Source organism: Zingiber officinale, chromosome 6A, assembly GCF_018446385.1.
Source record: "Zingiber officinale cultivar Zhangliang chromosome 6A, Zo_v1.1, whole genome shotgun sequence".
Lineage (NCBI taxonomy): Eukaryota > Viridiplantae > Streptophyta > Magnoliopsida > Zingiberales > Zingiberaceae > Zingiber > Zingiber officinale.
The window spans coordinates 49,095,931-49,109,145 of record NC_055997.1 but is presented as its reverse complement, the minus strand read 5'-3'; positions in this window follow the sequence as shown (position 1 = coordinate 49,109,145).

Genomic DNA, 13,215 nt, shown 5'->3' with positions numbered 1-13,215 from the left:
GTTCTAAAAATTAAAACCATGTTTTAAAATTTAAAACTTCTCTTATAAAATTTTCTTTTTTAACATGGTGATAGAAAATTTAAATTTTAAAACTTATCTTCCCTTTTTTTTCTTAAACCATGAGGATAGTTAAAAAAGGAAAGTTTTAAAACCTTTTAAACTTTCTTTTAAAACATGTGGCCTAATTCAAATAAGGAAAGTTTTAAAAATTTAAAAAACTCTCTTTTAAAAACTTGTAGTTTTCTACAAAGAGAAGATTTTAAAAATTCATAACACCCCTCCTTGTTTGAATTATTGTGGTCGGCCCCAACATGCTTGGGCACCAAGCAAAGGGGTCGGCCCCTTAAGAAGATAATGTGGTCGGCCATTGCTCGGTCACCAAGCAATGGACCAGTCCCCTTCTTGGACACCAAGATGATCCTGTCTTTGGATGGACTTGAGTCTTTAATGAGGCTACGATAGGGACCTAGAGGAGAAATTGGTTTTGGCCTTCCGATGAGCTTGAGTATCCCATGTTCGCACCGAACAAACAACTCAAGTTCATCGATAATAACTCATTCCACTAGAGAGTTATTATTGCACTATCGCACCAATTCCAAATTACATTATGGGCTCCTTCTTATCATGAGTATGTTAGTCTCCCTGTGTTTAAGATAACGAATGTCCACTAATTAAGTAAGTTACTGACAACTCACTTAATTAATATCTAGCTCCAAGATTAGTACCACTCAACCTCATTGTCATGTTGGACTAAGTCCACCTATAGGGTTTAACATGACAATCCTTATAAGCTCCTCTTGGGGACATTCTCAACCTAGATAACTAGAACACAGATTCCTTTTATAATCAACAACACACACTATAAGAAATATCTGTTGGTGCAATATTCCCTAGGTCAAGGTTGACCTGGTTGACTGAGCTTGAATGGAGTCAAGCTCGAGTCTTGATGTTTGGATTTCGATATTTGACAATACATATAGACAACGCATGAAGATTGCAGGTGCAATTGTTCATGTGGGAAGATTGTGAAGGAAAGTCAAGTAGGTCAAGGTTAACTGGATACTTAACTGGAAAATCCTGGTGAGTGAAGCTAGGTGAAAGACCTAGTGAGTGAAGCTAGGCAGAAGGAAATCCTGGTGAGTGAAGCCAGGTGAAAGACTTAGTGAGTGAAGCTAGGCAGAAGGAAATCCTAGTGAGTGAAGCCAGGTGAAAGACCTAGTGAGTGAAGCTAGGCAGAAGGAAATCCTGGTGAGTGAAGCCAGGTGAAAGTCCTAGTGAGTGAAGCTAGGCAGAAGAAAATCCTGGTGAGTGAAGCCAGGTGAAAGACCTAGTGAGTGAAGCTAGGCAGAAGAAAATCCTGTTGATTGAAGCCAGGTGAAAGACCTAGTGAGTGAAGCTAGGAAGAAGAAAATCCTGGTGAGTGTGAAGCCAGGTGAAAGTCCTAGTAAGTAAAGTTAAGCAGAAGAAAATCCTGGTGAGTGAAGCCAGGTGAAAGACCTAGTGATTGAAGCTAGGCAGAAGAAAATCCTGGTGACTGAAGCCAGGTGAAAGATTTAGTGAGTGAAGCTAAGCAGTTGGAAGTCCTGGTGAGTGAAGCCAGGCAATTGGGAAGTCCTGGTGAGTGAAGCCATGCACGAGGAAATCCAGATGGATCAAGGCTGATCGGACATCTGGTGTTGGAAAGTCCAAGTAGGTCAAAGGGATTGACCGGATACTTGGCACGAGTTGGAAAGACCAGGTAGGTCAAAGGGATTGACTGGACCCTTGGCATGAGGAGGAAAAGTTCAAGTGGGTCAAACGAATTTATCGGACACTTGGTGAGCGAGTCCTAGCAGGTCAAGGGTGACCAGATGCTAGGCATGATGGACCAACAGGTCATGATTGACCGGATGGTGGTTTAGGGGGCTTTGGACTTTTTTTGGGCAAAAACAAGGAGCTAGATCGATCAGCCGATCGATTGGCACATGCCCAATCGATCGGTTGATCGATTGGGTGAGTCCTCGTGACAAATCTCCTCCCAATCGATCAGTGGATCGATTGGAGAGAAGCATCGCACGAACAGAACAGATCTGGATCAATCAACCGATCGATCCAGAGCCCCCAATCGATCGGGCGATCGATTGGGAGCTGCGACTTCGCCCGATAAGCCCTGGATCGATCGGTTGATCGATCCAGGCAATTCCCGAGAGCATAGAGGCGCTCTGGATCGATCGGTTGTTCGATCCAAAGCCTTCCCAATCGATTGGGAGCAATCCAATCAATTGAGATCTGACTGTTGGCGTCGTATTTAGCTGCTGGCGAGCTGTTCTCTCGTAAGAACTTCCACAGCTTCGATTCTTCCCTTCAGCGATCTTCACAGCAACTCCAAAATGTTCTCACCGCTAGATCTTGAGGGTTCTTGGAGGTATTTCCAAGTCAAGAGGCGGATCTACTACAAGAAGAAGAAATCTAGGGTTAGGGTTTTTCTTGTGCAAACTTGTAAGCTTTTGCTTGTCTTTTGTTCCCTTTCCCTTTCTTCTTGTAGTGCGAACTTGTAGGGCTTCTCCACCTTCGGTAGTTACCGTAAAGGAGTGTTTTATTAGTGGAGGGTGCGTGAGTGTGTGGATCCTTGGATTAGTCACCTCTTGGAAAATAGAAAGTATTTTCATAGAAAATTATTTTTCCTTGATAGTATATCCCCTAAGCAGTGTCTATATGAATTTTCATGATTTTTAGAATTTTGTAGAACTTTTGGGGAGTTTCTGAAATCACTTAGATGAACTTTCAATTTTTCAGAGCTCCAATCGATCACCCGATCGATTGGAGTGCCTCGATCGATCGGGTGATAGATTGAGAGGAACTTTCCCGCGAGCAGAAGCTCGCTGGATTGTTCAGTCGATCGATCCAAGTAGTCTGAATCGATCAGTGGATCGATTCAGCAGGGTTCAATCGATTGGGAATGCTGATTTTGACTGGAAAGCCTGATTTCAGCATTTTGGACCATGTTTAAGTCTATGTAACCATTCCTTACACCTCAAAACATATTTTTATACATCTAGGGGGAGTTTTCATGATGAAAACTAGGATGGATTGGTTAAGGAAGACTAAGTAGAGGTTAAGGTTGAGGTTTGATTTCATTATTGAATTTATGAACCTCAAAAGATCTAAATTTGGGTTTCCTAAAGGTTTAGGGATTACTAGTCATTGTTGGTGCAATGACAGAAGTCACGACCATGTCTTTAGGGGGAGTTACTCTTTAAGGACATGAAAATTATTTTTCATACACCTTGGAAGGTGGTTAACCTTCTTTCGTGAGAATGCTCAAGGTTGGGCATTTGACTATAATGGAGAGTAGATATCTTCATTGTTTCAGTGATATATGCTCAAGGATGAGCATTTGATGAAAATGAAGGGTATGGGACCTTCATTTTATTCGTGTGAATATACCAAGTGGTATATGCTCAAGGATGAGCGTTGAGAATAATGAAGGGTATGGGACCTTCATTATTGTGTTGTTAGCAATGAGTGAAGTTGTAAACAACGAAGGGTAACTCTTCAGGAGAAGAGTTTGTTTTTGATGTGTGCCCAAAGATGGGAAATGTTTGTGATGTGTGCCAATAGGGGGAGAATGTAGGGTTTAAGTTAGGCCTTCATTTCTTAAATTGGGGGAGAATGTGCATCGCTCTATGGGAAAATGGAAGAATGAAGGGAATCCTCATTCATATATTGGCATAAAGGAAGTTTAGGCTATGGGATTAGCCTAACTTAATTAAGGTATTGTCAAACATAAAAAAGGAGGAGATTGTTGGTGCAATATTCCCTAGGTCAAGGTTGACCTGGTTGACTGAGCTTGAATTGAGTCAAGCTCGAGTCTTGATGTTTGGATTTCGATGTTTGGCAATACATATAGACAGCACATGAAGATTGCAGGTGCAATTGTTCATGTCGGAAGATTGTGAAGGAAAGTCAAGTAGGTCAAGGTTGACTGGATACTTGACTGGAAAATCCTGGTGAGTGAAGCCAAATGAAAGACCCAGCGAGTGAAGCTAGACAGAAGGAAATCCTGGTGAGTGAAGCCAGGTGAAAGACCTAGTGAGTGAAGCTAGGCAGAAGGAAATCCTGGTGAGTGAAGCCAGGTGAAAGTCCTAGTGAGTGAAGCTAGGCAGAAGAAAATCCTGGTGAGTGAAGCCAGGTGAATGACCTAGTGAGTGAAGCTAGGCAGAAGGAAATCCTGGTGAGTGAAGCCAGGTGAAAGTCCTAGTGAGTGAAGCTAGGCAGAAGAAAATCCTGGTGAGTGAAGCCAGGTGAAAGACTTAGTGAGTGATGCTAAGCAGAAGAAAATCCTGGTGTGTGAAGTCAGGTGAAAGACCTAGTGAGTGAAGCTTGGCAGAAGAAAATCCTGGTGAGTGAAGGCAGGTGAAAGACCTAATGAGTGAAGCTAGGCAGTTGGAAGTCCTGGTGAGTGATGCCAAGCAATTGGGAAGTCCTGGTGAGTGAACCCAGGCACGAGGAAATCCAGATGGATCAAGGCTGATCGGACATCTGGTGTTGGAAAGTCCAAGTAGGTCAAAGGGATTGACCGGATACTTGGCACGAGTTGGAAAGACTAGGTAGGTCAAAGTAATTGACTGGATACTTGGCATGAGGAGGAAAAGTTCAAGTGGGTCAAAGGGATTGACGGGACACTTGGTGAGCGAGTCCTAGCAGGTCAAGGGTGACCGGATGCTAGGCATGATGGACCAATAGGTCATGGTTGACCAGATGGTGGTTTAGGGGGCTTTAGACTTGTTTTTGGGCAAAAATAAGGAGCTGGATCGATCAGCCGATTGATTGGCACATGCCCAATAATCGGCCGATCGATTGGGTTAGTCCTCGTGACAAACCTCCTCCCAATCGATCAGTGGATCGATTGGGGAGAAGCATCGCGCAAACAGAACAGATCTGGATCAATCAACCGATCAATCCAGAGCCCCCATTCGATCGCGCGATCGATTGGGAGCTGCGACTTCACGCGATAAGCCCTGGATCGATCGGTCGATCAATCCAGGCAATTCCCGAGAGCACAGAGGCGCTCTGGATCAATCGGTCGATCGATCCAAAGCCTCCCCAATCGATTGGGAGCAATCCAATCGATTGGGATCCGACCGTTGGCATCGTATTTAACTGCTGGCTAGCTGTTCTCTCGTAAGAACTTCCACAGCTTCGATTCTTCTCTTCAGCGATCTTTACATCAACTCCAAAAAGTTCTTGTTGGATTTTTCGGGCCGCGAAAATCGCTTTTTCGCGTCGCGGAAACCCCGAAACTCCCTAGCCAATGGATCCGTGGAAAGAAAATTTTTTGAAAAAAACTACGAGTACGAGTTTACCTAGATCTACACTTAGATCTACATGGTGAAAATCTTATACCTTCGATGCGTGCTCTTCGCGAGTCTCGCTTGTCCAAGGAGATGCCGGATCTCTAGTTGTCAAAGTAGAGAACTCTCTAGAAGTATCCACACGAACAAGATGTGTTCTCTAACACACAAGGATGGAGAAGAGAACACCACAAGTGTGCTAGCACTTCTTGATGCTCTCGGATGGGATTGGAAGAAGAAGAAAGGAAAAGAAGAGAACACACTCCTCTAAAATCTCTATGTGACTTTCACTAACCTTTCTTCTTGGATTATATTCACTCTCCTTTCTTCTCCCTTGCTTGAAACCCACGACCAAGAGAAGAGAAGGAGCAAGAAGAGAGCTTAGCAGGAGGAAGATGACTTGAATGAGAGTTACTCACCAAAAGAAAACTTCTCTATTTTCCATCAAGTGGTGTAACCACCTTCACATTAATCACAATTAATGTGGAGGCCATTAAAGAGAATAGTTGTAACTCCATGAGGGGGCACATGTGATGATGTGGCACACATCATCATTAGTTCTCCTAATGCCAAGTCACAAATGATGTGGCATAAAGTCAAGTCAAACTTGACTCTTCCTCTTCCTCTCAAGTCAAGTCAAACTTGACTTAATCTCTTTCATGGTTGATCTAATCCAACCATTTAATTCAATCCAATTTAATATAATGAATCTAATTCATTTAATTAAATTGATTCAATGAGTCATAATCTAAATTAGACTCATTGAACACAAAAATCAACTTGAGTCCAACTCAATTAGCCTAATTAGGATTACTCTTAATCCAATTTGATTCATCACATGAATCTAATCCTCTTGGATCATCATATGAACCTAATCTCCATCCACTTGTTATTTGTGTGTGACCCAATAGGTTCTTGTAACGTTGGCAATGCCCCTAAACTCATTTAGAAGCATAAGTAATGAGCGATATCTAGCAATACATCATTACTACCCAAGTTACAAGAATGTTGAGATCCAACATCATCTTGTGACTACTAATTGTGACTCCACATAATATATGACAAGTGTCCTTCTATCCTAGACATCTAGATTGATCAATGTGAGGCATAGACCGTGTCATCCTCTGATCAATCTAAATCCTGAACTCCAAGTAGACTCACTAAATCAAATGAGCTCAATATATCATATTGACTCATTTGGGCATGGCCATGCACTTCGTGGTCTCACTCTATCAAGAATATCGATGTCTCTCCCGTCATATAGGAGGGATATATCCCATCTATATCACTCACATCCATCCGCATAATTTGTTACATACCCAGTAATCGCCTTTATAGTCCACCCAGTTACGGGTGACGTTTGACGAAAATAAAGTACATAACTCCTTATGTAGGGATCCATGGTGACTTCAGGTCTAAGGACTAGTAGTTATACTAATAGTCACATGAGAAAGTATATGACACTCATATAACGATCCATAATACTTTCTCATGGCGGGTCATTCAGTATACATTCTCCAATGCATACCCATGTGTCAACTTGATATCTCTATATCCATGACTTGTGAGATCAAGTCATCGAGTTGACCTACATGCTAGTCTTATTGCATTAACATTGTTCCTGAATGTTAATACTCGACTAGGAATGATTAAGAGTAGCGTTCCCTATATCATCTCACTATCGATTCAACCAATCGATTGATATAGGTAAGAACCTTCTACTCAAGGACGTTATTATACTTAGTTTATTTGGCACCAATACAAGTAAGTATAATAACCAAAAACCAAGTGCCTTTATTTATATAGAATATGATACAACAATTCCAAAATACAATCATCAAATGATTGGCTCTAGGGCTCTAGCTAACAATCTCCCACTAGCACTAGTGCCAATCAGTTTTGGCTCTAAGCCCCAATGACCTAGTGTGACCATCATGCTTCCTCTGTGCCAAAGCCTTGGTCTAGGAATCCAAACTGCCTCCTTTGCTGCCTCTGATGCAGCAATATACTCAGCCTTTGTTGTAGAATCAGTTACTGCGTCTTGCTTCGAACTCTTCCAGCTCACAGCACCACTATTAATGCAAAACACGAACCCCGACTGCGATCTATAGTCATCCTGGTCGGTCTGGAAGCTAAAAGCTATCTCATCATTGCCTCCATATATCAAGAAATATTCTTTAGTCCTTCTTAAGTACTTAAGAATATTCTTGACCGCTATCCAGTGACTTTCACCTGGATCTGACTGGTATCTGCTCGTCATGCTCAAAGCATACGAGACATCAGGTCGAGTACATAGCATGACGTACATGATCGATCCTATGGCTGAGGCATAAGGGATCTGATCCATGCGGTCTCTCTCCTCTCTAGAAGAGGGACCTTGAGTCTTCGAAAGACTCACGCCATGTGACATCGGCAGAAATCCCTTCTTGGAGTTCTGCATGGCAAACCGAAGGAGTACCTTGTCAATGTATGTACTCTGACTTAGGCCAAGCAATCTCTTAGATCTATCTCTATAGATCTGTATCCCTATAATGCGGGATGCTTCACCTAAGTCCTTCATTGAGAAACAAGTCCCTAGCCAAGTCTTGACAGACTGTAGCAAAGGGATGCCTTTCCCAATGAGAAATATGTCATCCACATACAATATGAGGAAGACAACTATGTCCCCTACAATCTTCTTGTAGACACAAGGTTCATCTTCGTTCTTGATAAAATCAAACTGTTTGATTGCATCATCGAATCGAAGATTCCAGCTCCGAGAAGCTTGCTTTAGTCCATAAATGGACCTATGCAGCTTGCATACTCTGCAAGTATGCTGTGGATCTACAAAACCCTCAGGTTGTGTCATGTACACATCCTCGAGCAGGTTTCCATTCAGAAACGTGGTTTTGACATCCATCTGCCATATCTCATAGTCATGGTATGCTGCAATAGCAAGCATGATCCGAATAGACTTAAACATCGCTACTGGAGAAAAGGTTTCATCATAGTCAATACCATGAATCTGCTTGAAACCCTTAGCTACCAAGCGACCCTTATAGATAAGTCCATCCATGTCAGTCTTTCTCTTAAAGACCCACTTACACCCAATGGATTTTACCCCTTCAGGTGGATCAACCAAAGTCCATACTTGGTTGGTGTACATGGATTCCATTTCGGATCTCATGGCCTCTAACCATTTCTCGGAATCTGGTCTCATCACTGCTTCCTGATAGGTGGTAGGATTATCATCAATGAGTACAACGTCATCATGGTCAGACAAGAGAAATGAGTATCTCTCAGGCTGACGACGTATCCTATCAGACCTGCGAAGAGGTATGTCTACTTGAACTGGTTGTTGTTCCTCAACTCCTTGTGGAACAACATCATCCACAACACTTTGTGGTTCCAGTTCAACTTCCATCGAGGCTTCAATGCTATTGTTCGCATCTTGAACTTCTTCAAGATCGAACGTGCTCCCACTAGTCTTTCTAGAAACAAAGTCCATTTCTAGAAAGACCCCAGTCTTTGCTACAATTATCTTGTGCTGACTGGGAATGTAGAAATAATATCCCTTAGTTTCCTTGGGATATCCAATAACGTAACACTTGTCAGATTTGGGTCCTAACTTGTCTGAGACTTGACGTCGAACGTAAGCCTCACAACCCCAAATCCTCATGAAAGACACCTGGGCATCTCTCCCCAGTCCATATCCTATATGGTGTCTTTATCACCGCCTTGGATGGAACTCGGTTGAGTATAAAAGCTGCCGTGTCTAGAGCATAGCCCCAAAGGTATGTCGGAAGATCAGTGTGACTCATCATAGATCGTACCATATCTAATAGGGTACGATTCCTCCTTTCGGATACACCATTCCACTATGATGTTCCAGGAGGAGTGAGTTGGGATAGAATCCCACACTCAGCTAGATAGTCATGAAACTCATGGCTAAGGTATTCTCCACCTCGATCTGATCGAAGTATCTTAATACTCTTGCCAAGCTGGTTCTGTACTTCATTCTTGAATTCTTTGAACTTTTCAAAGGATTATGACTTATATGTCATCAAGTACACATAACCATATCTACTGAAGTCATCAGTAAATGTGATGAAGTACCTATAACCGCCTCTAGCAGCGACATTGAAAGGGCCACATACATCACTATGTATGAGTCCTAATAAATCAGTCGCTCTTTCACTGTGCCCACTAAAGGGAGTGTTGGTCATCTTGCCTAGTAGGCATGACTCGCACGTCTCATAAGATTCAAAATCAAATGAGTCCAGCAAACCATCCTTATGGAGCTGAGATAAGCGCTTGTCATTTATATGACCTAAGCGACAGTGCCAGAGATAGGTTTGGTTCAGGTCATTTGACTTGAACCTCTTGGTATTTATGTTATAGATATGACTTTTAAGATCTAGAATGTAGAGTCCGTTCATCAGAGGTGCACTACAATAGAATATATCTTTTAAATAAACAGAACAACATTTGTCCTTTATAATAAAAGAGAAACCTTTCTTGTCCAAACAAGAAACTGAAATTATGTTCTTAGTCAAGGCAGGCACATAACAACAATCATCTAATTCTAGTACAAGCCAAGAGGGTAGAGATAGATAGTAAGTTCCTACAGCAATAGCAGCAACCCGTGCTTCATTGCCTACTCGTAGGTCTACCTCACCCCCGTCAATGTCCTGCTATTTCTCAGCGCTTGTACATTAGTACAAATGTGCGAAGTACATCCGGTATCTAATACCCACGATGAAGAAATAGAGAGGTTGACTTCTATAACATGTATACCTGAAGTAGAAATCTTATTTCTCTTCTTCTTAAGATCTTCCAGGTATTCTTTGGAGTTCCTCTTCCAGTGCCTTGCTTGTCCTTGATATAGGTGACAAAGATGTTCAACCATATCGTAAGCGCCCATCAACTCATGTTGCTTCTGAAGCTCAGAGTTCATGGTCGCGAGCATAAGACAGGACACATCTAATGCGTCATCTTGATGCTTCTTCTAAGCATCTCGGTCTGCTCGCGTGGCAGTGGTAGTAGGAGCCTCCGGAATGGGCTGCTCCACAACGTACAGTTTACGTTCTTGGGTGAGAACTATTCTCAGGTTCCTGTACCAGTCCAGGAAATTTGCTCCGTTGAGCTTGTCCTTCTTAAGGACAGAACGCAAAGAGAAGTTGTTCGTGTTTGACGTCATGGAAATTCTACAATAGAAATAAATACATAAATAAATATCATATTCTTTTAAATCATTTAATTAGGCCTTCAACTAAATGATGCTCCCATTGAATTCTATAATTCATGTGGGACAAGATCCACATCATACTAACCCTTGAGTTAGCTTTGGCTAATACGCCCAAGATTTAGTATGATCGGTAGGTAACGATTTACCAATTACATCTCTATGCAACTCTTGTTTATAGGATCATTATCGGCAGTTATATTAAAACTTGAGTTAGCTTTGGCTAATACGCCCAAGAATTAATATAAATGGGATCTATGTCCTATCTTTCCAACCGTTGGAAGAATGCCTATAGTTGTACTCGATCCAATTGAGTTAACTAGTTACTCAATCTAATTGAGTTGTACTCGCCCATGCGTTGATAGGCGGGACAAAGATTGTCCCTCTGTACCCTACCAAGATAATATGTGTTGCTCTGCTTTGGCAGATTCAACAACACATGTGATCGAGGTAGTGATAGGTATCACGGTACGGTAGACATTAGAGTTGACGTGATTTAGATCTAATCTAAACGTCGATGTTGTATCATATACTCGATATAGATCTAATCTAATCGATAGGGTGCATCTTGTACACGATGTAGATCTAATCTAATCGTAAGGGTGCATCTTGTGCACGATTTAGATCTAATCTTAATCGTTAGGCACTAATTAATTACTTAATTAAACATGCATCACATACACAAGTAATTAACTAAATTTTGTGATTATGTCATGGCCCTACTACGATCTTCTCAAGCCAATGAGAAGATCGGATGGTCAACCTAAGGTCAACAGCTTCTCAAGCTCCTTCCTTTAACCACCTCGTGTTGCTCGTGCCCTCCTCGTAACTCTGTCTCGAGTGGACCTTCCACCGCTTCAAAATTTACATTACAATTTTGAAACTCGAGTTATATTCGAGTCTAAATCTAATTTACAACCAGAATATAAATAAGGAGGCACGACGCGCAGGTCGCGTATCAAATACAGCACACACAAACACATTACGGCACGCAGGCTGTATTATAAATGACAACACAAATCCAATCATATTGGGTCTTTTTGGGCCATGACTATCAAAAAAAATAATATATAATTCAAAATTATATATTTTCATAATTTTCTGTAATTTTTTGATAATTTTTACAATTTTTATGTGTAAAATTTTCCGACGGTCCCGTTTAGCGATTTTCGGGCGCAATCGCGGAATGAATCCCCTTGCGGGGCCAGGGGCAGCGCCCCTACTCGTGATCTAACCATCTCGAGGGTTCCTTTGCGATCCAATAGCACCTTAGCCCACTGTCCCAAAAATTTTGGGGCGAAACTATGCCGTTTTTGAAAATTCTTCTCGGTAGTCGAATCCTACAAGTGTCGAAACACTTGTGCTTCGCTTCTACGAGAAAAATACTCATAAAAACCATTAGAAACTTAAAATTATAGAAATTCACAGAATGTTTATTTTACATAAAAATCAAAATAAACTCGTATTCGTCTTCGTACGTGGCTCTGATACCACTGTTGGGTTTTTCGGGCCGCGAAAATCATTTTTTCGCATCGCGGAAACCCCGAAACTCCCTAGCCAACGGATCCGTGCAAAGAAAAATTTTCAAAAAAAACTACGAGTACGAGTTTACCTAGATCTACACTTAGATCACCATGGAGAAAATCGTATACCTTCGATGCGTGCCCTTCGTGAGTCTCGCTTGTCCAAGGAGATGTCGGATCTCTAGTTGTCAAAGTAGACAACTCTCTAGAAGTATCCACACGAACAAGATGTGTTCTCTAACACACAAGGATGGAGAAGAGAACACCACAAGTGTGCTAGCACTTCTTGATGCTCTCGGATGGGATTGGAAGAAGAAGAAAGGAAAAGAAGAGAACACACTCCTCTAAAATCTCTATGTGACTTTCACTAACCTTTCTCCTTGGATTATATTCACTCTCCTTTCTTCTCCCTTGCTTGAAACCCACGACCAAGAGAAGAGAAGGAGCAAGAAGAGAGCTTAGCAGGAGGAAGATGACTTGAATGAGAGTTACTCACCAAAAGAAAACTTCTCTATTTTCCATCAAGTGGTGTAACCACCTTCACATTAATCACAATTAATGTGGAGGCCATTAAAGAAAATAGTTGTAACCTCCATGAGGTAGCACATGTGATGATGTGGCACATCATCATTAGTTCTCCTAATTCCAAGTCACAAATGATGTGGCATAAAGTCAAGTCAAACTTGACTCTTCCTCTTCCTCTCAAGTCAAGTCAAACTTGACTTAATCTCTTTCATGGTTGATCTAATCCAACCATTTAATTAAAGCCAATTTAATATAATGAATTTAATTCATTTAATTAAATTGATTCAATGAGTCATAATCTAAATTAGACTCATTGAACACATGAATCAACATGAGTCCAACTCAATTAGCCCAATTAGGATTACTCTTAATCCAATTTGATTCGTCACATGAGTCTAATCCTCTTGGTTCATCATATGAACCTAATCTACATCCACTTGTTCTTTGTGTGTGACCCAATAGGTTCTTGTAACGTTGGCAATGCCCCTAAAGTCATTTAGAAGCATAAGTAATGAGCGGTATCTAGCAATACATCATTACTACCCAAGTTACAAGAATGTTGAGATCCAACATCACCTTGTGACTACTAATTGTGACTCCTCACAATATA